This window comes from Sylvia atricapilla, chromosome 1 (assembly GCF_009819655.1).
Source record: "Sylvia atricapilla isolate bSylAtr1 chromosome 1, bSylAtr1.pri, whole genome shotgun sequence".
Lineage (NCBI taxonomy): Eukaryota > Metazoa > Chordata > Aves > Passeriformes > Sylviidae > Sylvia > Sylvia atricapilla.
Genome location: NC_089140.1, coordinates 107,754,392 through 107,776,799, shown reverse-complemented (window position 1 = coordinate 107,776,799; position 22,408 = coordinate 107,754,392).

Sequence of the window (22,408 nt, the reverse complement as noted above, 5' to 3'; positions counted from 1 at the left end):
GAAATCAGGACAGTCCTTCACAAGTGTGACCTGAATTTTATTTCTTAGCTTCAATATGCCGTAAACCACTTCCCTTCCAAAAAGAGTACATACTTTAAAAATCACGCTTAATTTTGCATTTTCACAAAATTAGAAAAGGAATTACTAAGGTTCAACATGTTCAAAAGAAGTAACTCTTCACAGTCTGTCAATTAGGGCTATAACAAGAAACTTCCAAAAATAGTTATTTGGAGGTGACTGTATTTCTGTGGTGAGAAAAGTGATTTCCATTGCAGCTTTTGCTTTTTTGCAAGAAAGTAAAATATCCCCTGGAAACACAGATTTCTCCTTCTTTTTGGGTTTGATGGGGTTCTTTACAAACACATTTGTCGTGTAATGTTTCTGGGTCACAAGAATTTCAGCAACACAGTCACAATTTGTTTTCAGTTGCCGGTAGATCATGGAAATTACAGGACAGCTTTTTGGTGCATTTTTGAGTTACAGAATAGGTTGCAGGGAATCAGACACATGATTTAACATATGTTAGATCCTGCAGACAGATTTGAGCTTAGCAGTAAGCATGTGGCTAGTCTAATTTAGAGGAATTATAAAATTAGGCAGGACTATTTCTAGGATTGGGTAAGTCATTCATTTTTAGACTCAGAGCATTTGAAGAATCTGATCGCTTCTTTATTTCTGAAGGATAATTCCCTTAATTTTGTGGCATTAACTAGCTTACACCAATCAGTTCCTCAGTATCAAAGATAAGTGTCTGCTCAGGACAGCAGCCTGGGCTTCTTAATTCCTCTGAGTAATGTCATAGCAGCAGATGCATTGCCAGTAGTGAGACAAAGGTATTTGTAAAGCAGAGATCTGTGTTTTACACTGTATCCCCTGATACACCTGACCAGACACCTCACCTTGGTAGCACTGCCTCTGACAGGAAACAACTCTGTAATGCTGCTATGGCCAACAGCTTCTGCATTAAGCCATTGACCCCTAATAGGCATCTGAACAATCAAGTGGGTTTTGCTTATCCCTTGTAGCATCTTTACTGCCTGGGTATTTTCTCTGACAAACCTTCTGCTGGCTTCAAAGAGATTGGTATTTTTTCTGCAAATTTAAAGTCATGTATTACATACGCACTGTGTTTATCTAAGAAGCACAGGGAAGGGTAGCATGGCATAAATCTGCGAATGCTTTGTGGATAACCTTGGATTAACCTTGGATGATATTCTATTTTATAGAATTTTACAGGCTGAACTTGCCAAAAACAAGATTTTAATAAAAAAAGTTATTAAATATATTTTTTTCCTTTTTGCCCATAGAACATACATTGAAAATAGAATTAGAATACTGTAGCTTAACCTTTTACAACCTATACCACAACAGAATAAAAAGGCTTCATCACATGTGGAATTTGGCTTTCCTTTATAAAATAGAGTTTAACAGTAAAAAAAACCCCACACAATGTAGCATTTTTGCCAGCAAGATATTTTATCATTTTCTCTTAAAGCTCACAATAGAGAAATGACAGGGTGAAAGGGCAACTGATAGCCATCTTTACCACAGAATTCTTCAATTATGCTTTATATTTGATGGCTTCTTGCAAAAGATAAGTTTCAAAAAGTACCATGCAGATTATGAACCTTACTGTGGACTACAGTAAACTGACTGCTACCTTAAATGCAAATGTAAACAAGTGTCATTTACTATACTGTGAAGAAAAAGTCTGTGCCTTTCTGGTTTTGCTTTTTTTTTTTTTTTTTTTTTCCAGTTTAAGCTGGTTTTTTTCCTTAGAGGCATCAGGAATAAGTTGTTGCTGGTATATGAGAAGAAATTATTTTGTTGCTGAGCTCAAGTTCCATTTCACACTGCTACAAACATTGCCCACTCTTTCTGAATCATACAGCACGACAACCTCAATTTCCTAGCATGAAGTTTCTTCATGAATAAGGTTTAATTGCCAATGAGAGGTCCATAACTTTTACTCATCAAACACTTTTTCATCAACTACTGCTTCGTGGAACAAACAATATCTAAGCGTTTAGACTAACTTACATTTCAAAATTGCTTCAGGAGAGTTAAAAGTGTCACAAGTTAATCTATAATAAACCCACAGCTTTGTATGTGAGAAGGTATGATAACTCATTTCTGTAAAAGAAACTAACTAGCATGCACAAAAAAACATGCCTGCTGAAAGAACATCAGATTTTTCACCACATGCTTATATACTGGTTCTATACCATTGCATAATTTCGCTTTTGCTGCTGCTTCTGTTTGTACTCTCTAAATTTCCCAGACTGTCTTCTTGAACAAGCTCTTCTTCAACATAAACTTGCACTAGCATGCGAGAAAGCAGCAGCACAAGCAGGGGGAAAAAATGGTCAAGTACACCCCCTAACAGAAATATCTGTCTAACTCAGACTGCATGATTACCTGGTAAAGAAAATATTTGTAAACATCCAGGCGCAAGCTTCTCAGGTTTTTCAAAATGTCAGAAGTAGACATTAGGTCTTCACCATCAGGTAAGAGTGCATTAACGTACAGTTATTACATTTGACACAGGTAGTGCTGATGTCTGCTGATATTTCTAGTCAAAAAATTATTTTTTCCTGGTGAAGTCTAATAATTTTGGCATGAACTGATTGATCTAAATACAGCTTCTCTAATTCAATAATGTTCATGTTTAGAAATTAACTTTCCCATTGGATTTGCTAGGCGGATGAAATATAAACTTCAAATAAATGGAGCCTGTGTGACACTTTTGGCCTGGTTTTCTCCATAGATTCACACTGGCAAGCCCCACAGGAAAACTGATTTGTTGGGGGATTTTTTCATCCCTCCAACTGGGATGGGACTAGCAAGCCAAAAGGTTGTATAAAAATGCCATGGAAAGGAACAAGGATAATGAATCCCTCATGTCCTAAAAGTAACAGGTTTTTCAGTATCCATCTGGGCAAGTTTGAACCTGAGGTTTTAGTGCTCAACAAACAGATGAATCACCTAGGGATACATGACAATCAGTTTATCAGCTGGACTAAAAAGCTGAATATTCAACAAGGGCAGACACACATGGTTAAATATCTCTGCTACTGCATGAACACAGGGCCCTGTTATATGCCATGATCTGAGGTTACATAAACACAGACATGCCTGAGCATTTGTTAGGGCTTTTTCATTTTTTATAGCATTACTGGAACTTTCCCGAGAGTGCGGAAACAGCATTTGTTGGAGAACAAGCCTCATTAAAATAAATGACAGTGTTGCTACTTCCTCAGATAACTTTGCTCCTGTCTCAGCAAAGGTAGACTGGTTCTATTACTGGGAAACACTCTCTATTGCCAGTTCTGTGGTAGAGGAACGGCATTCTAAATTTAAAAATCCTTTGCTATTGATCCATGTTTATCACATAATACTAGACTGGCTTGCATTAAAGAGCAGAGATACATTTTCATCCCTATGAAGGGAATTAAATGCCCAATTCTTATTATTGTTAATAGTTGTGTGCCTAATGCCCAGCGTGGCTGCCTGCAAACATACCCCCTTAATTGCCTAATGTGCAGTCTTGAGAGAAGCAGATTATTCAGCTTTATGTTTCTGCATTTGCAAATATACTGAGGAACTGGTGGCTGTGGCACAAAGAACAGATTTGTCAATTTGTTTATTTTCAAAACAGGACAGCACAGGGTCTTTGTTCTAGCAACTCTTGGCTATAGAGCTGTGAAAGTCTAAAATAAAAAAAAAAAAAAAAAAAAAAAAAGAAACATTTTAACATATGGATTTCTACAGCGTGGGAAGGCTCCGCTTTGCATTCAGGATTCTTTCCAATTAAACTGAACGTTAGCTCAGCCCATTTAAAATGCATATAAATTGTGCTTACGGGCTTCCAGTTATGCTTACCCTCCTTCTGAAAGATACCATGAAGGGCATGAGCAGAAATGCAGAAATGTTTTAACCCTGAAGTCTACAGCTGAGGTTTTGTTATTGGGTGTTTTCCCTCTGGAAGGAAAAATATAGACACCCAAAGACCGTATTTAACACTGTTTTCTGAAGCAGTTGAGGGAGTTGTACAGTGAAAAGCACATATCCTGAACAATTACTGTTATTCTGCATTACACTAGGGTTAAAACAATTTTGGCTACATTGAGTAGTCCCCAGAGAACTTCATTTGCTTCAATGGGACTAAATGTCACATTATTTCCCCCAATGACAATACGAGAATTCAGTTGTATTAGACGAAACATACTATTAAGTATTGTATACTTGCAAATACACTCTAAGGTTGGGAGGAAATCTGAAAAATTCATGCACATGATTTCATAGTGACTGTATCTATTTTGGAATCCAAGCTTTATTGGAGTCCATAACACAATAAGTCACTGTATCCTTGGTAAAATCTTGTGGCTGAAGTTTTCTCTTTTAAAATTATAAAGACATTTCAAATAGGTTTCTCATAGAAACTGTCTTGAGATTCATTTAGTGCAGATCAATCTGTCCACATTATCTCTATTCACACATTCCAACCACCTTCATTGTCAGAAGGGAAAAGCACAGGCCAGAAAAACATCAAAACAAATAAATAAATCCCTTTTCCTGTGCTTTGAGAAAAGCAGAATGATTCCTTCCCAGAGAAGCCTCAGAGAATTAGGTGGCTAATGGAAGAAGGATACATCAGCCAGAAGTCTCAAGGGTAACAAGGATGATGAGTTGTTTCCGCAGAGGCAGGCAGAGCTACATCCTGAAACTTTTGGTATGTCTGAAATCAGCAACATTTCTGTTCTTTCATCCGGGGGGAGTGTTTTGCATGGGGAAACCCCCTGGGTACCTCAAGCCATTTCTCACCAGGCTCTGCCTAGGATAGCAGCTCTTGGCTGTATTCTCTCCAGGCTATTGCCCCTGGGTGTTGATCTCCATGCAAAAAGGTCCCTCCTGCAGCTCACAGCACCATGGTGTCTCTAAGGTAGGGAGGAAACCATTCTTAGCAGCTTCATGTCATCAGGGCAGAGATTTACAACTCCTCATGTTCCCATTTGCTTGAATAATTTTCTCATCCCTCAGACGGGGCAATAGCACACTGAGAAATAAACCTCTTTACTCTGCCATATCCCTGTAAGTGATATATCCTCATTAGCAACTGCCTGAGCCAGTCAGTCAAAGTTTTCCCAAATGCTTCTTAGCATCAGCTAAGTCCCATAATATTAATACCACCGATGTCTGCTGCATCTCTATGGGATTTAGTAAAGAGAGGATGTTATTAGAAGAGATAGTGTGGCTTTCCCTTCATTTGTTCTTACCCTATATTTGTTAAACCAGAAGCAGTCTTTCAAGTCACACCAATCAAACACAAACATCTAGGACCTAATGTTCACCATCAGATGCAGAAATCCAGTCCATACAAAGCCAGATGTGTGCCTGGAGTGGTGTAATAATGGTACCAGCAATATTAGTTCCAAACCAGCTCTTAAAACCAGCACTGTTGCTACTAAGTGACTCGTCACTTCCTCTTCACTAACCACAGCAGAAAAATCATTATTCTTTCTGGTACTCATTAGAGGCACTATTACCTTCCTTGTTATTAAGCCCCAGGTTGTCGGGATCCCACAAGATCCATGCAGTTCTTGGGAATGCTCCAGCTTCATTGGTTCAACTGGAGAGGACTTATGGGTGGGAAAGCATAAGATGAGGCAACATGTGAAAATAAATTTATTCTGCTGCACAGGCAGGAGCGAAGCGACTCAAAGCTGCGTGAGCAAAAGCTGAAGACTCCTCTAAGCTCCCCATACTACTCTACCTCGACAGGATACAAAGTGATAATTTATCCAAACATTGAAGACAGAGTTCCTCGGCTAGCATAAACAGGAGTTTACCCATTGGCTCTGGCCCTCCTGAGAACAAACTCCCATTGACTGATAAGTGATCCTGAGGATAAGGCACTATTGTTGGGCTGTTTCTAAGAGCTGGCCCTCATAAACTAATCCTTTCATGGGTGCCATAGGCACCACATTCTAAAGCACTAAATTCACTTGAGAAATCCCACAATTAGAAGGCAAATTGACTCACCAATTTCGCCTGTAAAGGTCTTATTTTGCCAACCTATATTTCAGAGGGCATGAATCTAGGCATGATAAGATTAGCAGTGCACAAATAGGTGAAGAGGAGGCGGGGCTACCCTGATGTATTTTCAAACCAAATTTACAAAGGAATTCTGTGTGCTCAAGGGCAATTACAGTCATGCAACTGTAGGTGACTGAAACCCATGACTAATAAAAATTAAATTGGCCCAAAAATAATCATATGCAGCAGGACTGATTTGATTCAACCAGATTAGCTGCTAAAATGCCTCAAGAGGGTTGGATTAGCAGAAGATATACCCTTCTATCTCAAGGCCCAGGGAGCAATATCTTACAAAAGCAAATTAACAATAGACTGCATTAGTTAGTCCTCTCTTGATCTCTGCAATGAAGAAGAAAACAAGGAAAACATGACTCTATATGTTGGGTTGTTCCTGCATTTTCAGTTCTTCCATCAAACTTACTTCTGCAAATGCTGCAGTGCATGGTTGATGGCAGACTGAGCAGAAAGCAAGAGATCACTGACTGAGTGGTAAGTACAGCACCCCCAGTTTTGCATTATTTGACAGTAAAAAATTGGTTAGTAGGGATAGATTTCTAATATTCATTATAAGTATGGTTAATCCAACTTTAAATCAAGGAGATGGGCTAAAACTAGCTGGTCTTTTCACCTTCTCTCCAACCTTCTCTTCCATTATCTGAGCAAGAAGTGTCCTAAGAATCTCATTCATACTAGTTTAATTTACAACAAACCAGGAGACACAATGGCAAAGTAATTAGATATCCTTACTACCCTCTTCCCCTCTCTAAATCTAGGACTAGATATCCACAGGTTCCTGTTTTGGTTTATCTCTCCATAAAGCATTAGTGGTTCAAAAATAGAATAAGTATAACCAAAACGTAAAGAAAAAAACAAAAACAGTCTTCTCAGTTATCTTAGAAGAAGCAGATATGTCTAACCCTTGTATATATAGGCTAAGGATGAGCCTACACATATCCAATAGTACTCTGAAAGACTTCCTTCTTCATCCCAGGCAAAGGTACACAGCTGGATTTTCATCAGAGTAAATGGCACTGTGTCCTTGGCTAACTTTAAACGTGGAGAAAGCACAATCCTGATATCCCATGGCTTGATCTGGATTTCTTGTGTTTATTTGTAGGAACCACTAGCACCTCCTTGTATCTTGTAAATAAATAATTGGACAGAATAATTTCCTCCTGCAAAATAAAGTTCTGATACTTTTAGTAGTGGTCTGTATACATCAGTCATATTAATGTAGTTAATCAGATTAAACAGTAGAAAACCCCAACCAAATCCCCACATTTTCTAAAATGCTGCCAAGATGGAAATATTGCACTAAATAGGCAAAATATTAATGTAGTTTTCTCTTCAGCTGGGTGTAGTAGCGCTGTGTGGAATTTTTCCATCACCTGATATAGACAAGAACACCATCCCAAATTCCTGCTGACTAAAATCTTTTAGTCCATGCACTTCCACAGGAATGACCTCAGTACCATAACTCTTTAACTTTCCCTTCTACAGCATATAAAAATAATTCCTCCAGTTTTGAAGTGCTAGTTAGGACCTGTAACTCCAAAGAAACTTTTTTGTAATGTACCTGGCTGGGTTGCACAGTGTCTGGTCACTGTACTGGAAGGTGGTTTTAAATTTGAACCTAACATGAATTAACTGAATTCAGTCAAAATATGGACAGGGCCTCATTTATCTGAACTCTGGTCTATAGTAAATAGAAAAATTCAGGTTTCATTTACATAACTCCCTGAAGATGCATATTCTACATAAATTTACTTACCTGTTCTTGTTCCTTTTTATAAACCTAGGAAAAGACAATCTCTCCAAGAATATCTCTTGGAAAGCCTAGGAAATAAAATAGAATTGATATGTGTGGACAGTTTTTTTAATGTTTGGGAGGCATTTAGTTCAAGCAGTAAACACTTCTATTTTTATGAATAGTATTATTAAGAAGATTTCACGATACTAAGAAAGCTTCATTTTTATAGCTTTCCTTGAATTCACTATTGAGTCAAATATAGCTGCAAAATCTTCAGTGTCTTTGGTACTTATGCTTGAATCGTCTTTTACATTTTTCATAAGTCTCAACCCAAAGAAAGTAAAAGAAAGATTAAGTCCCTATAAAAATTATGTCAATTAAAATAATCTTTTTAAAATCATCTTCCTATGAAGATAAAAAGATGTCCAATGTGAGCATGAGCTCCGTCTTCTCCCCTTACAGGAATTTTTAGACAAGATTTTAAACCTTTAGTCACCCACTGAAATATATTTACGGTGCTAATGGTACACAACGCTAATTACAGAGGTTTATATGGAAATCTAATTTGGAAGAGGGCTCTGGGCATGACCTAGTCCAAATCCACACTCAGAACAAGGTTACTTTTGGGTGGGATTGCTCAGTACCTCATCCAGTCAAGCGTTGGGTGTCTGTGGAGAGTGAGATTTCACAGCCTCTCTGGGATCGTGTCCCAGTGCCACACCACTCTCTCAGTTAAGGACTCTCCCTTTAAGCCTTGCTGCACAGTGCCATAGATGCCTTATCCTGTTGGCTTGCAAAAGTCCTTCTGCCTGCAATGCTGAAGACCTCCTTTTCTCCTTTTTCACGCCCAGCTTCACTCCTTTTCACACCAGCTGCCAGGACAGTGCTTTCCAGACCTCTGCCATAGTGGCTTTCTTTTGTTGCTCTCAAGCTGCTTCTCCATGCTGTTTCTCTCATGCACCTGCAAACAGTGGTAGTGTTGCTGTGGCAGAGAGGTGGCTTCTGCTGGTGTGACAGTCACCTCCTCTTTCTCCCCTTCTCCCCTTTTCCCTCCAGTTGTAGCATCTGGATTACACTAGAGAACCAACAATGTACATCCACAAAGCTCAGCTACCAAGCAGGGCATGGCACCTGCTGCTCATCAAAGCATGCTCCAGGCAGTGGAGCAACCAGCCCAGAGTTTAAGCAAGGGCTGGTGGAAACAACAGAGTTATTGTGGAAAAATTACTGTAGGAGAACCCTGCTACATAGGAGGCAGGAATGTGTTTCTCTGGGCACCCTCATTCCTTCCCTTCCCAGCTGGCCCAGAAGCAGTTTACACCTTCTTTCCGTCTGTCTGTTTCTCCTTCTCTTACCCTTTTCTTTTTCCTTAGAAATTACTCTGTACACCATCAGCAATGGATGGACCTTGCACACTTGAATACACTTCCATGCATGTGAACCTGTCTCAACGCACTTTTATGTTAAGAATATTTTAGTCAGAATTTCCCTTTCTGCAACTCGTTGCTGTCATCTCTCATTCCCCTTTTGTGCATGAAGAAGAGTTGGGCTCTGTGCTGCCTCTGATGGTTCCTCAGGTAATGAAAGACTGTAATTAGATACACACACACAGAAACATAGACTCCCCTTGTATGTCACATCCTCCACTCTCCTCAGTGTCTTAGCAGGCCTCCTCTGGACTCTTTCTAGTTTGTCAACAACTCTTTTGAGGTGCTCCTAAACCAGATCCAGCACTTCAAGTGTGGCTTGTTAGTACAGAACAAAAGGGAAAATCATTTTGTTTAGCCTGCTGAATATAACCCTCCTAATGCAGCCCAGGATGTGTTAAGCTTTCTTCCCCTTAAAGATTCAGTGTAGGCACATTTAACACTACCAGGACTACAAGGTCCATTTCTGGGGAACTTCTTCTACCCCAGTAAACTCCAGCTGGTATCCATTCATGGGTTTATTCCATCCCAGGCACAGGAATTTGCCTTTGTTTTGTTGAACTTCACAGTATTCCTTACTGCCCATTCATCCAGCTTGTTGAGGTTCCTCTCTGGCAAGCCCTGCCCTGCAGCATGCCAGCTGCATCCCCCAGACTTGTACCATCCATAATTTGCAGAGGACTCATCCATACCAGCCCATCACCAAGGCTTTTGATGAAGATGAAGAACAGGATCAACCTCAATGTCAGATTCCCAGGAACATGAAACTGCTGCCAATTTAACTTCCTGTCATTAACCACTACTGCACATCCAAACCATATCTCCTCAGCAAAGTTATGTGGATGTTTTTCCAGAGTATGTCAAAAGGTTTCCTACATTTGAGGCAAACATCCACTGCTCTCCACTTATCCACAGAGCCTGCCATTTCACCACAGAAAAAATTCAGGCTATTCAAACACAAATTGCTTTCAGTAAACCCTTCCTGGCTTCCCAAGCTTCAGAGCTCTCTCAGGATTTCCCAATAGCGTTAGCATGGTGTCCTTAACTCAATCACGCATTGACAAAAGCAACTGAGATTTCTCATTTTCTATAGTTAATATTCTAGTCTGAGCAATTTTAATGGTATTGTGAAAGTATATAAAGATCATAAAACTTAATGACTTAACATTTCTTAAATTTTCTACCACGGCTTTTTAAGAAGATGTATAACACAGCACTTTCAAAGGGGACATCCTCTTTTAAAACAGTGAACTTGTAGTCTGCAAAGCACAGATGCTTTTCTTTTAGTGGCTAAGACTATGAACTAAGTGAAATCTTAAGGGCCATATCTTTACTTATTTACATCAACCCATGCATTTAAGCTTCACTGTAACTGTACTAGTTTATGCAGTTCATGCCAAAGGAGGATCTGGGCTCCAGTTTCTATTTCCAGCTCTGTTTTGCTCATGTGAATGCAGCAGTTAATTCAGAACATATGGAAGAGGTGGGGGAGGGAGCTCCTGCTCTCACAGCTCATGCAGCTAGATAGATTTTTGCTAAAACTTAAAAAAAACCCACAGCACACACCACGTGTGGCAAGCCACCATCCTGCATTTCTGATATGAATTATACTGTATAACAAAATGTGAGTGTAAAATTTAGCAGCACAGCAGTTATGCCATGCAACACTTCACCTGCCCAGGAGTGCAGTTATTTCCATTTTCATAGTAATGGGCTATTGTATCCCAAAATGTGCTGAGAGAAAACATACTAATAGGATTTTATGTGAACACTTGGAGAACAAATTTATAAAATGGAACTGGACCGGAATTATTTGATTAAGTGCAAATCATTAATGTCATAAACAATACAAGAAGAGAGTAAACCTAAACTGAATGTGAAATAATGAGAGAAAAATGGGCTTTATATTGCTTAAAATGCACAGGTCAGATCATGCAGATTCCAAAGTATCTGCTAAGGCAAATTTACTGTAAAAATGACGGATTTCTGTTACAGCAAAAATGGCTCCATTTGATTGAATGGGAGAAATGTATTGCAATACTTGGCATGGGCTCTAGGCTGATGAAAGTATTTATAACTTATTTACCTCCTTCATTTCCCACTGAAATCAACTGAAAATAAGAATACTGTACAATTTTTAGATCTGAACTATGTGACTTAAATACCTTTTAAAAATGGCTTTGAGTTGGAAGTTTTCTTTTTCCCAGAAATGAAAAGAGTATATCACAAGAGAAAAGGAAAGGACAGCTTATATTTCACAATCCTTGCTTGGATGCAGCCCATTCCCCTGCTTCCACAGATAAGAGGGAATGTTTAAACAAGCAAAATGGCAAAAGCTAGAAGAGACTGGAGATCCTACAATATAGGCAAAAATACTGCAAATTAGGAACAAACACAATGAGGACAGCAGTTAAGTGCTTATAAATACACATTTCCTATAGCAAAGCTGTAATCCAGATTCAAAACTGCTCATTTGTGTCTTTTACTGAATTTTCATTGCATCTCCTGAGGCAGGAAGACAGGAAGGAGAGATGCCAAAGCAACACTGTGCCCTGAAGTTTCACTACAGCTCTGTGCTGGGTTGTTTCAAGTGGAGTGCTTGAACTGTAAAGGTGCAAAACACAGTTTCCCTCAGGTACTGCTCACATTTGTGAGAACTGCAGAAATGTGACCACCTTAGGAAAGATATTTTTTCTCTTCTTTTCTTTTTTTTTTTTTTTTTTTTTTTTTTTTTTTTTTTTTTTTTAAGCACTCTCATTCTAGGTTCTAGATTTAGATGGCTGACTTGGACACTAAACGAGTTTTAAGATGTCAACTTTCATGCCCAGCTTGAATGTTTTTTTTTTTTTTGCAATTATATATTTAGCTAGGTCAAATGTATCCCTGAAGTAATTTGGTCTATTGTGCTTACAGTCTGCTTAACTTCTACTTTCTATTTCTTCTTTGGTTTACCTTTGTTTTTCTACCCTGTGGCAAATAAACAATCCTTTTATTGAAGATAGCTGGAATTGAATGTGAAGACTCATATTTATTACTCACTGAGGGTGCCTTAGAGCAAAGGGAACTACCTTACTTTTTCTATTCTCTCACCAGCCCATCTTGTAATAGTGCAGAATATTGTTACTATCATGGCATGACTCAGAGAAACAGTCAAAGAGACATTTTAGCAGACAGGATAAACAGTTTCTGAGGAACTGGGGCCCTATTTCTGTCTTTTATGCATCCTTTTCAACCCTTTACCGAGCTTTCACCAGATGCTCTTTTCAAATCTTATGAGTTATGGGGCTTCCCTATGTAAGAATCAGCTCAAATGCGCTTCTTCCTCCAGGGAACCGTGGAACAAATAAGAATCAAGAACAACATTCAGCCAGACACAAATTAGTTTGGGGTCATTTTGAGATTTGGCTTGACGACTGAATGACTTCTTACTGCATCCCCTGCTAAGCCAGGTTGTTCATCTCTCATTTTAAACTCTAGGTACTTTCAGTAGCATGGTATGTGCAGTGCTTCCTGTCAAGCTGGTATGAAAAGACTTTCATATGTGAAAAACATTCAGATACAAAACCACCAGGAAATTTGGAAGATGGAAAAATTCCAGCTTTATAATATCCTCTCAAAAGGATTTGCTACTAAATTGAGATCTATTTGTTTATCTCTTTTTAACTCACTGTGGGAGACACAGCACTGGACAATGAGACATACAGATAATGAGCTGGGCAGAAGAAATGCTGTAAGAAATAGCCCCAGCTTCAGGGGTCATAATCTCTCACCTTTTTTTTTTTTTTTTTAACTCATTTTTCCTGTAACTTAAAGAGTACTGAACTACCAGCCCTTAAGAAATTACTACTACCACCACTATTGCTACTACTACTGCTGCTACTACTACTACTACTTATTATTACTGTTGTTGTTATGTATTATTGCATAAAAGGAACAACTTATGAAAGAAGATTTTCTATGAGTCTGTTCTTTTGACCTCATGTCCATCTTACTGCAGGTGTCTCCAAGTATTTTATGATACTTCTAACTTGAAAAGGATGATGCATGCCACAGTCACTTTTGAACTAAGGTCAGTCAGATAAGTTTTGTACATTCATAAGTAAATAAACAGAGAAACATGCATAATACATAGAAAAAGGCTTGAAAGAGAAGAAGAGCCTGGAGTCATTTACCCCATTGAGGTAAATCCTATCATTCACCAGCAGGATCTATCATACCAGCAGGGAAGAATAATCTGCATAGGAAAAATATGAGTGAGTAATAAAGGTAGGTTTTGAAAGTCTAGATCTGCTTTGATCAAGCACTGTTGTATTTAAAACACTGTCAGCTACTAAGACTTAAATCATTGCTGGGGAAACTGAAGTAATGTCAGAGCAATTGCACTGGAAAAGGGCTCATTTAGGAAGTCAAGACCACACAAAATGGAGCAGCTTCACTTGTAAAGGGAAACACCTCTATTCTCATCAGCCTCAGAGTATAACCTCAGTCCCATCAGGACCAACTTCCTTAATGCCTTTAATTTAGCAGAAAACATCACTGTTTAGCTGAGACAATGAAAAAGACATCTGTATAAATTCTATGGAGCTGATACAAATTCCCACCTGCCTAGAATTTACAGCACTAGTATTAAATCCTACCATGGATATGCAGTATTTTTATGAGTCATAATTTTGCCATGGTTTAATCATGGAAGACAGGGATAGTCCATGGTTAAAAGTCACTGATATCGAACAGCAATTAGAAAAGCCAGTGTGGAAGGTTAATAGTGCCCTACTTGGATCTCTAAATGATTTCAAAACTTAAACATAGGGCTCTCTGTCCTCCTCAAAAACACACATCAAACAGATTTCATAAACTTGTTACAGGGCTGGGAAAATCCCTATTCCCTATTCAAATTCCTTTTGGAAGTACTTTAATTTCTTCTTAGCTTCCAGTATCAGAATCTTGTGAAAGCACCCTGCAATATGCATATCTGTAATTCTCTTTTGACTCTAATATTTGTATTAAACCTCAAGTTCTTTACAAATTCAACACTAGTAATCCTAAAATACATCTGAAGTTACAGAGGACAGCAGCTAGCTCAAAGCTCAGAAATACTGTGGTATTTTAAGCAGCATTATCACTGCCTTGGGGAGTGAAAACTTTGTTCTTTATGACTCAGCAATTTCTTATCTAACTGAGACTCCAGTGGGTAGTGTATGGTCATCTTTTGGCATTCTTTGTTCACTCAGTGTTACATGGGGAGTATTTGGATGATCACTCAAGTTACTTTTTTAAATGCTGATATCATGCTTCCCTTCCATGTGACATTATGTGTAATACTGAAACAGTAATCAGGACCTATGAGAAGAAAACAAGAAATTACAAAACCAGTCCCTTTTTTTAAATCATCTTATGAGAAACTGCTTCAACATCCAGTTGTGAAAGACTTTTCCCAGACATTTATAGATCTGTTCCTTAGGCTGCAGCTTTTTGCTCTGTGTTAAAAATTTTAGCTAGCATGTAAACTCTTCTCTTTTCAGTCATCACAGAAAAAAATAGCAAGTTTTATTGATGTTAAACTTGGAAAGGGTTAGCAGAAAAGCAGTGCTATGAGTGATTTTTCCCCTTTTGTCAGATGATAAAACAGAAACACCCCAAATGACAAAAAGTCCAACATCAGATTTCTGATTGTGGCAGTTTCCTCTGAAAGGTCCAGTATAAAAATAATGTAATGCTCTTTGTGGACCTACTGTCCCACAATCATGGCAGTCCTTGCAGTTGAGATGACCTCTGTGTTCAGGCAACATTCTAGATGAAGTTGGGGAAGAAAAGTGCAACTGCTCCTGAGTAAGCACTTACACACTCCAGAGTGTGCATTTGTCAGCCAACATACACGTATCACATGTAACTGAAGAGTTTTCAGGCTAGGAAAATTTTGAGTGCTTATAGATAAAACTGCACAGCTGTACATGCCAGGGTAAGGCCAGATGTGGGTCAGCTGCACTGTACACATCAGGGCTCAAGAAAGCATCACTTCTGTGATGCAATGCAGGTGAAAGGAGGCACACTGAAATATCTGTTTTGTATGAAATCATCACATGTTCATGGGTTCACACACATGTAACTGTGTCAGTACAATTACATTCCCTTCAGCATTTTTGAATCACGTATGCACTGGATTTGACATTTCATCTGACTTTGGGAGACACTACTTTCTCTGGGGCATCCAGATAGTTGGTCTTTTGGACATTATGTTAATACTAATATTAGTATCACATCCTTTACTCACTCCTCTATTTACTTCCTCCCTAACAAACCTAAAATTGATAACCTTATGATAACTATATCCCCTACACTAGTTTGTTCCCTTCAGCTCACTCACCTCTGCATGGGGTGCCATTAGCAGCTGCAGCAGCAAACATCACTCTAACAGGGAGAAGCTTTTATGAGAGGAGGGCAGACTTCTTATTTACCTCATGCACAGCAGTGCTGTCCGTCCTAATGCTCCCACTTTTGCTACTAATAAAAAAAAGCTTAGGACTGACATTAAAGGTAACAACAGACAGACAGAACATGCCAAGTTAACACCAATAACTCAGATGCAGGATATAGGCAGGCTGGCAGCCGCTAACCTAAAAGGTACATAACTCCTGCTGTGAATGGTAATACTCCCTCCTACACAAGGGAGCCACGCCCATCATTCTTATGTTATGTCTTTCTGGTTTCTAATTGTACTGACATTATATGATATTATTCCTTGGCTCTAAAAGCTGTATTTCAGATTCCCTGTCTGTCCAGAAGGAACCAGTGGAGAGGTGAATATTCTGGTATTCTCTTTCACTACTGCCATGACTTCAAAAAAGATGTCATGTCAAAGCCACATACAAGCCGTGTTCCAGTCCCAGTTGCTTTCATCTTTCCATCCGCTTTTTAAAGTCTGTAGTTGTAGCAAGACTGAAAAGCAAGTCTTGGGTGGCAGAATATCTTTTCCTATGTGCTTGTGCAACAAAGAAAAATGGGCTCCTATCCCAGCTGAAATCTCTGGATGCTGTTTTAGACCACAAAATGCTTTTGGATCTTGGCCCAAAACAGATAGCAGCATCCACAGGGCTATAATAGTGCAGCTCTGCCTTGTTCTTTCTCACACGTAGCAGTTTCCTTGACACTAGACCTGATAATTATTGAATGAATGGCCTCTTCCACTCTCAGCCCCCAGCAACCATTATCCTAATTACAGTCAAGCTGGAATCAGGAGAAAAAAGAATCCCACAAAATCAACATCATCAAGTTATACCTTCAGCACACAAAGCTGCAACCACTTAATTTGAGTCTGGGGTGCTGTGTAAATCACCTCAGTGTGTTTCACCTGTGCTTTGGGTAAAATTCACTCAACTTCTGTAAAATCTTTAAATGTATAAAACATGGCCATTAGAATGAGGTTATTAGCATGGCAAAATCACAGCTTACTGGTAAGAGGGGTACTTTAAATCATGGCCAGGTGGAGTTTTTTCTTTCACCAGACTGTAAGCAACTCAGAATCCATTAACATCTGAGGACTGGTATCTTAAAAGAAAGTTACACATGAAAAATGAACAGTACTGTAGTCTGCCAGATCTGGATTCATATGGATATTTTAAATTTCCAGCAAGCATAAGAAAATGATTAGCAGGTTGCATACTTAAGCTTCCATATTCCATATTTGCGGGAGCAGTACAGACCCAGATACAGCACTATTACATGGTTTGTTCTGACAACACAATATGTAATGAATGAAAGAACTTGTTACCAAGGAGATAATTGGACTTGAACAGTGAGAATGTCTCAATGTGCCAATTTTCAACATCAGTCTTTCTTTTGCTGTGGCTGTGAATTGTTGCTGGACACATTTTTATAATAGGAAACTAACTGTCTTTATCATATTTCTGTATGGCAGATTCCATAGTCTAATATATTGCTCTAACAGGAATTTTATGCAAGGCTTGACCTGCTATGTATTAATAATCTTAAAAAAAAAACCAACAAAAAATAAACAAAAAACCCCACAAAAACACCAAAACCGTTAAAATAAATAGAGCATTTGTAAGGAAGGAGAGTTTGCACACACATCAAAAAAGACAAAATAATATTAGTCTAGATATCCTCACAAGAAAAATTGAGAGTTATAGACAATATTTTGCAGGAGGCAGTAATAGTATATGTTTGTGCCATACACTGAAAGGAATCTTGCCTACCTATCTGGCCAAACTTCATTACCATGTTATTCTCTAGTCTTATAACTTTAAATTCTATTGCCATCTACATACAATTATATTTTTCTAGGCCTCTCTGATACCGACTTTTAGCATATTATCTGTAAATGAAATCTCTTTGACTTTTTTCTTTTTTTTTTTCAAAACCAGCTTCAAAACAACATACTTCTGAGACATGCATATCACACAGAGTATAACAAATTGATTAAATTGCCTTCTTCTCAGTCTATATCAAAGCACAAATGCTAAGCATATATGACAATTATTTTTAATCTTTACTGATGTTTGATATTTGGCTGTTCACAATGTGAAGGGGTGTCCCCATTTGCCTTATTGTTCCCTGTCCTACTTGTTGAAGGTGAAGCAATCAATACCACTATTTTTTTTCATTATCAACAGTAGCCTGTATCCTACATCTCAGTGTTCTTAAGTTTGTGTATCAATAATTCCTCCCACACATACAGAGTTTGGGAACAATTGAAGGGACCAACCCAAAGGTTTGTCTTTAGTTGCTCCCTTAGAAATTTTCTTTCACCTTGCTGAAGTTTCAACACTGCATTTTTAAAGAGTGTTGCAATTAAGTCTATGCATGATCATCTTCAAATACCAGCAGCGCCTCCATTTCCTTTCTCAAAGGCTCCCACTGCCCCCTTGAAGGCTGACAATCCTTCAGATCCAGGGGACAAAATATTCCTGAAAGTCTTCCTAAACCAGCTGCAGCCTGAATATGCCACGCTGGTAAATCCTGGTGAAATGAGCAAGATATCTCATCTCCTTCTGGCTGCAGAGGGTAAGCAGCGCTTCCAGGAGCAGCTGCCAGATGGTCTGTGACAAAGCAGCCCCTGGAGTAACTTGGAACTCAGGAGCAGCCATCAGAAGGAGGAGCAGAGCGGGGAAGTCTCAGCCAGTGCACCGCTTTCACAGCCTGCACTGTGCTGCTTCCCCCCGTGCTGGGGTCAGTCATGCACATTGCTCTCCAGCCTCCAGGAAGTTGTTCTAAGTTTCTGAACTCCAATGGTTTTACTTCTCTTTTTCTGAGGATTCACTGACAGAGTTAGATGCAGAACTAGATGCAGACCTCAAGGGCTGTGTCTCCTTTGTTCAGAGAAAAAACATCCATACCTTCTTCAAAGACTTCCCTAGTGCCACCATGCCAGAAAAACACATGGAATGCTCATTGTTCTTGAATACTTGTTTCTCATCCAGTTTTTCTCCTCTCCCATAGTTTTCAAGCAGTTTCTTTTCCCTCCCACAGTTCTATAGATTTTCTCTCTGCTTCCAGTTTCCTCTAACCAACCAGTAATATCACAGAATCATTTTCTAACTGCAAATACATGGTTAATTATTGGAAACAAAGAGATTTACTTTGCAAGACACAGGAAATCAGTGAACAGCTGTGGCTTTTAACACAGGGACTAGGCTCTCCTCTGGACAAAGAAATAGCAAGAATAACTAAGGAGCATCATTAAGTTCTCTCACAACAAAACCCCCATGTGGTAAAAGAACAACATATAGGGGAGAGCATCTATACTCTCTGTAGGTTTACAAGAGGCAGAGGACCTCTGTGTGCTCTCTGCCCCATGTTTGAGAGTATGTCCTGTTTGATAAGCAGTGAGTATAAAGCTGCTTAACCATTTGGTTTAGTGTAGCCAGATATCCTGTGCTGTGTCAATTAGTGGTGGGATGAGCTTGGTATGGTCTGAATGCAATAGAGGAACCAGAGGTAAGCAGAGACCTCTAATTTTTTTCCTGAGCCTCCTCAGCTCTACTGACTGCCCTACTAAGACTCACAAGTGATGCTTACATCTCCCTAGACGTTGACAGATTCTCTTTATTTTACTTTTAAACTCGTTAAGGCCGATGGGACTAAGTTCCTTGTCAAGATAAAACCTGTTAACTGGTGTCATTCTATCACTGCTTTATTGTCTTGAGTACCCACTAACCTTCAAGCAGCTTCACAAATGTGTCCTGCTTGAAACTGTTGAAATTTAACCTGTGAGTCTTCAGCGATAGAGATGAGCAAGACAAAAAAATTATACCACTTCAGGCTTTTCTCTCTCCAGATTCATAATAGTGAAACTGAGACAAGAATTTAAGTCAGTGGAATCACTTTATTTTTATATTTTTCTAATGCAAGAACTTTTCCTTTTCATCAGGCCAAGAGAAATAGATTGTTGATGTACTTATGAGAGCACTGCAACACAAAGTGTATTCTGATATCATCTTTCAGATTCAACAACAACATTTGTCATCACTTCTGATGGAATTAAATTGTGGTTGCATCCAAAGCACTGGTTGAGGAATAAAAATGTGGAAATTCATGCAGAAAATACTAGTATTAACATTAGCATGCTGAAGAATGCAATGATGCAGAGACTTTGTACAGACAGAAATACAATATAATCTCTGCAGACAACCCTTCTTGTCCCCATGCAAATTAAAGGGAGATCAGAGGATTTTATGGTATGGAAGTAACAGTAAAATAAGGGTAGCATAATAAGTCTAAACCCAAAATGAAATTTGGGGAAACTTGGGTACTAGTAAATTTAAATGTTTTACTTCAAAAATTAAATTATTCCAATTTTGGCAAATTTTTAGGTTTTGATATCAGTAAGGAAAAAACAAGCCTCAAAATGGATATGTGCTCAATTTCTCTCTGATTTCCAATTCTTGGTCAAGCTGCACTATTAAAATTTTGGCCAATCAGCAAGTATCTCTTCTCCCCTCCCTTTCTGGCCTCCTTTTTCCCCAACCCAGTAATTATGCTGTCAGTTACCTCCCATTTCTCTCCTAGGTATTTTCTCAAGGCTTGTCCACAGTACAGAAATTTATGATACAAAGAGCTGTGCTGGGCTTCTAAGGATGCTTGTAAAACACTTCACATCCATACGCCAAAGTGCTCCAAGTGGTTTGTATTTCTGCCAAAAAACACTTGGACTTTTCCTGTGTTCGGCAAGGGCTAAACTTGGCTTGAGGCCAGTAGGGACAGCACGACAGGAGATAGGATGCAGCACTCGTGCTGCAGCCCTACAGAGGCACTCTGTACATTCCCAGAATCCGCCCCCTGTCAGAGCTACACTGGGAACTGGGAGATGGCTGCCCAAAGGGCTCTGCAGCTGAAAAGCCTCGGGGATGTAAGCAGAAATGCTCCTATTCAGAACAGCAGTCAGCAGGATACCTCTGGATATTACAAATAGCATTTAAACCAAGGAACCGAGATAAGCTTAATAAGAACCCTTCTAATTATCGGGGTATTAGTAAGGAAGTGAGAAAATGACAAGTAATAGAAGGGATTGCTGCTGCTCACCCCCTGCCCTGCCTGTCGTCCTCAGCCATGCATGCAGCGCTCTCCCTACTCTCCTTTCAGTCAGGATCTAGAGATGCAACGTGAAGAAAAGAGGGAGGAGGGGGGAAACTCACATTCAAAATAGCAGCAAAAGAGCTCTTCTGCAAAGTGTGTCTGGAGGTACAAAAGATACAGCTGGCAGCTTACACTGCTTTACTGAAATAATGAGAGTAGAGTTGTACAAGCAGCTACCTAAAATGGGCATTATTAGTTTTCTTTATTAGGGACTGGGTGGGAGAGCAAGGACAAGCAGCACTTCCTTGTGCTTTGTTCTTGTCACTTGACAGCTTTTTTTGTCCTTGAGATATTCTCTCAGGGGACAAGGAGTACACATGGCTCCAAGTCACTCCAGGACTGGGAGAGGAGGGTGAAGCTCAGTGTATCAAGCGGCATGTGTCTGCAGCAAATTAAATTGTTTAAAATAATCTAGAATAATTTTGCTAAGAAAGCAAGATTTAATTGTAGAGAAGAATTTAAACTAAAATTAGAAAGGATTTTAGGTGTCATTACTTAATTCCCTACATAATGCATTAGGCACAGGACAGGGAATCCTGATTTAACCTAATGATGAGCAGACTGACCAGATTTTCAGAGTGAAATAATGGGATTCCTGTGAGGGAAGAGCTGTGTTCCAGCCACAGAGATTTGGAGAGAAAAGCAGTGCAAAAAAGAAAAGGACAGCCAGCTGCCCTCCCCTTGCTGTATGTTCTACCTTTCCTCTACTCCATTTGTGAACGGCACAAATTCCTCACTGGACAAGCCCCGTGACAGTGAATAACGAACAGTAATGTTGATGAGGACAGGCAGCAATGGTGGGTTTGTTGTGCTGATGAGATTAACGGGAGGAGAGGTAGAGCTGCGCAAGAATCCAGTTTGACCATCCATGAACTCCCTGATCAAGAGCTGGTGGCTGCATTGTGAGGGGGACAAAATACACTCGTTGACACCCTCACGTTCTTACACACCCACAATGTAGCCACAGTCAGACCCACGTCTTCACTGTGTTCTGCAGGTCACTCCCCTATAAAAGTATTATTTCACTGGCAAATGGATTAATAATATTCTTTCAGTGATAACTGTCCGAAAGTTTCCATCTTGTGTGTGCTGGCATCTTATGTCAATCTCAACCACCTTGAGACTTGTCAAAAAGCAAAACTGTTGGGTCTTGGCCAGCCCTCTGACTCATCATCCTTTCCTGAGGGCACAGGACATCTTCACCTTAACAGCAACTGGGATATAGTGAGGGGCTCTTCAGCTTTTTGTTCTTTCATTTGAACCAAGGCCTGATGACCTAGCAGGTTGTCTGGAGCTTAATGAATCATTCTTCAAAGGAAACTTTCTTATTAAACCCTTGAGTTTCCTTTCTCAGATGAGCTTCTCCTCCCAGGCTCTCAATTACCACAGACATTCTCATATTCTCCAAAATCACTGTCCCTTGTGGTCCGCAGGAAACACCTCTCGAAGTCCTGGACTGGTGGTGGTAAATACCTCCATATGCTTTACAGACCTTATAGTATCTGTCACTTGAGCTGTTGCATAGGATATGTGTACATGTTAG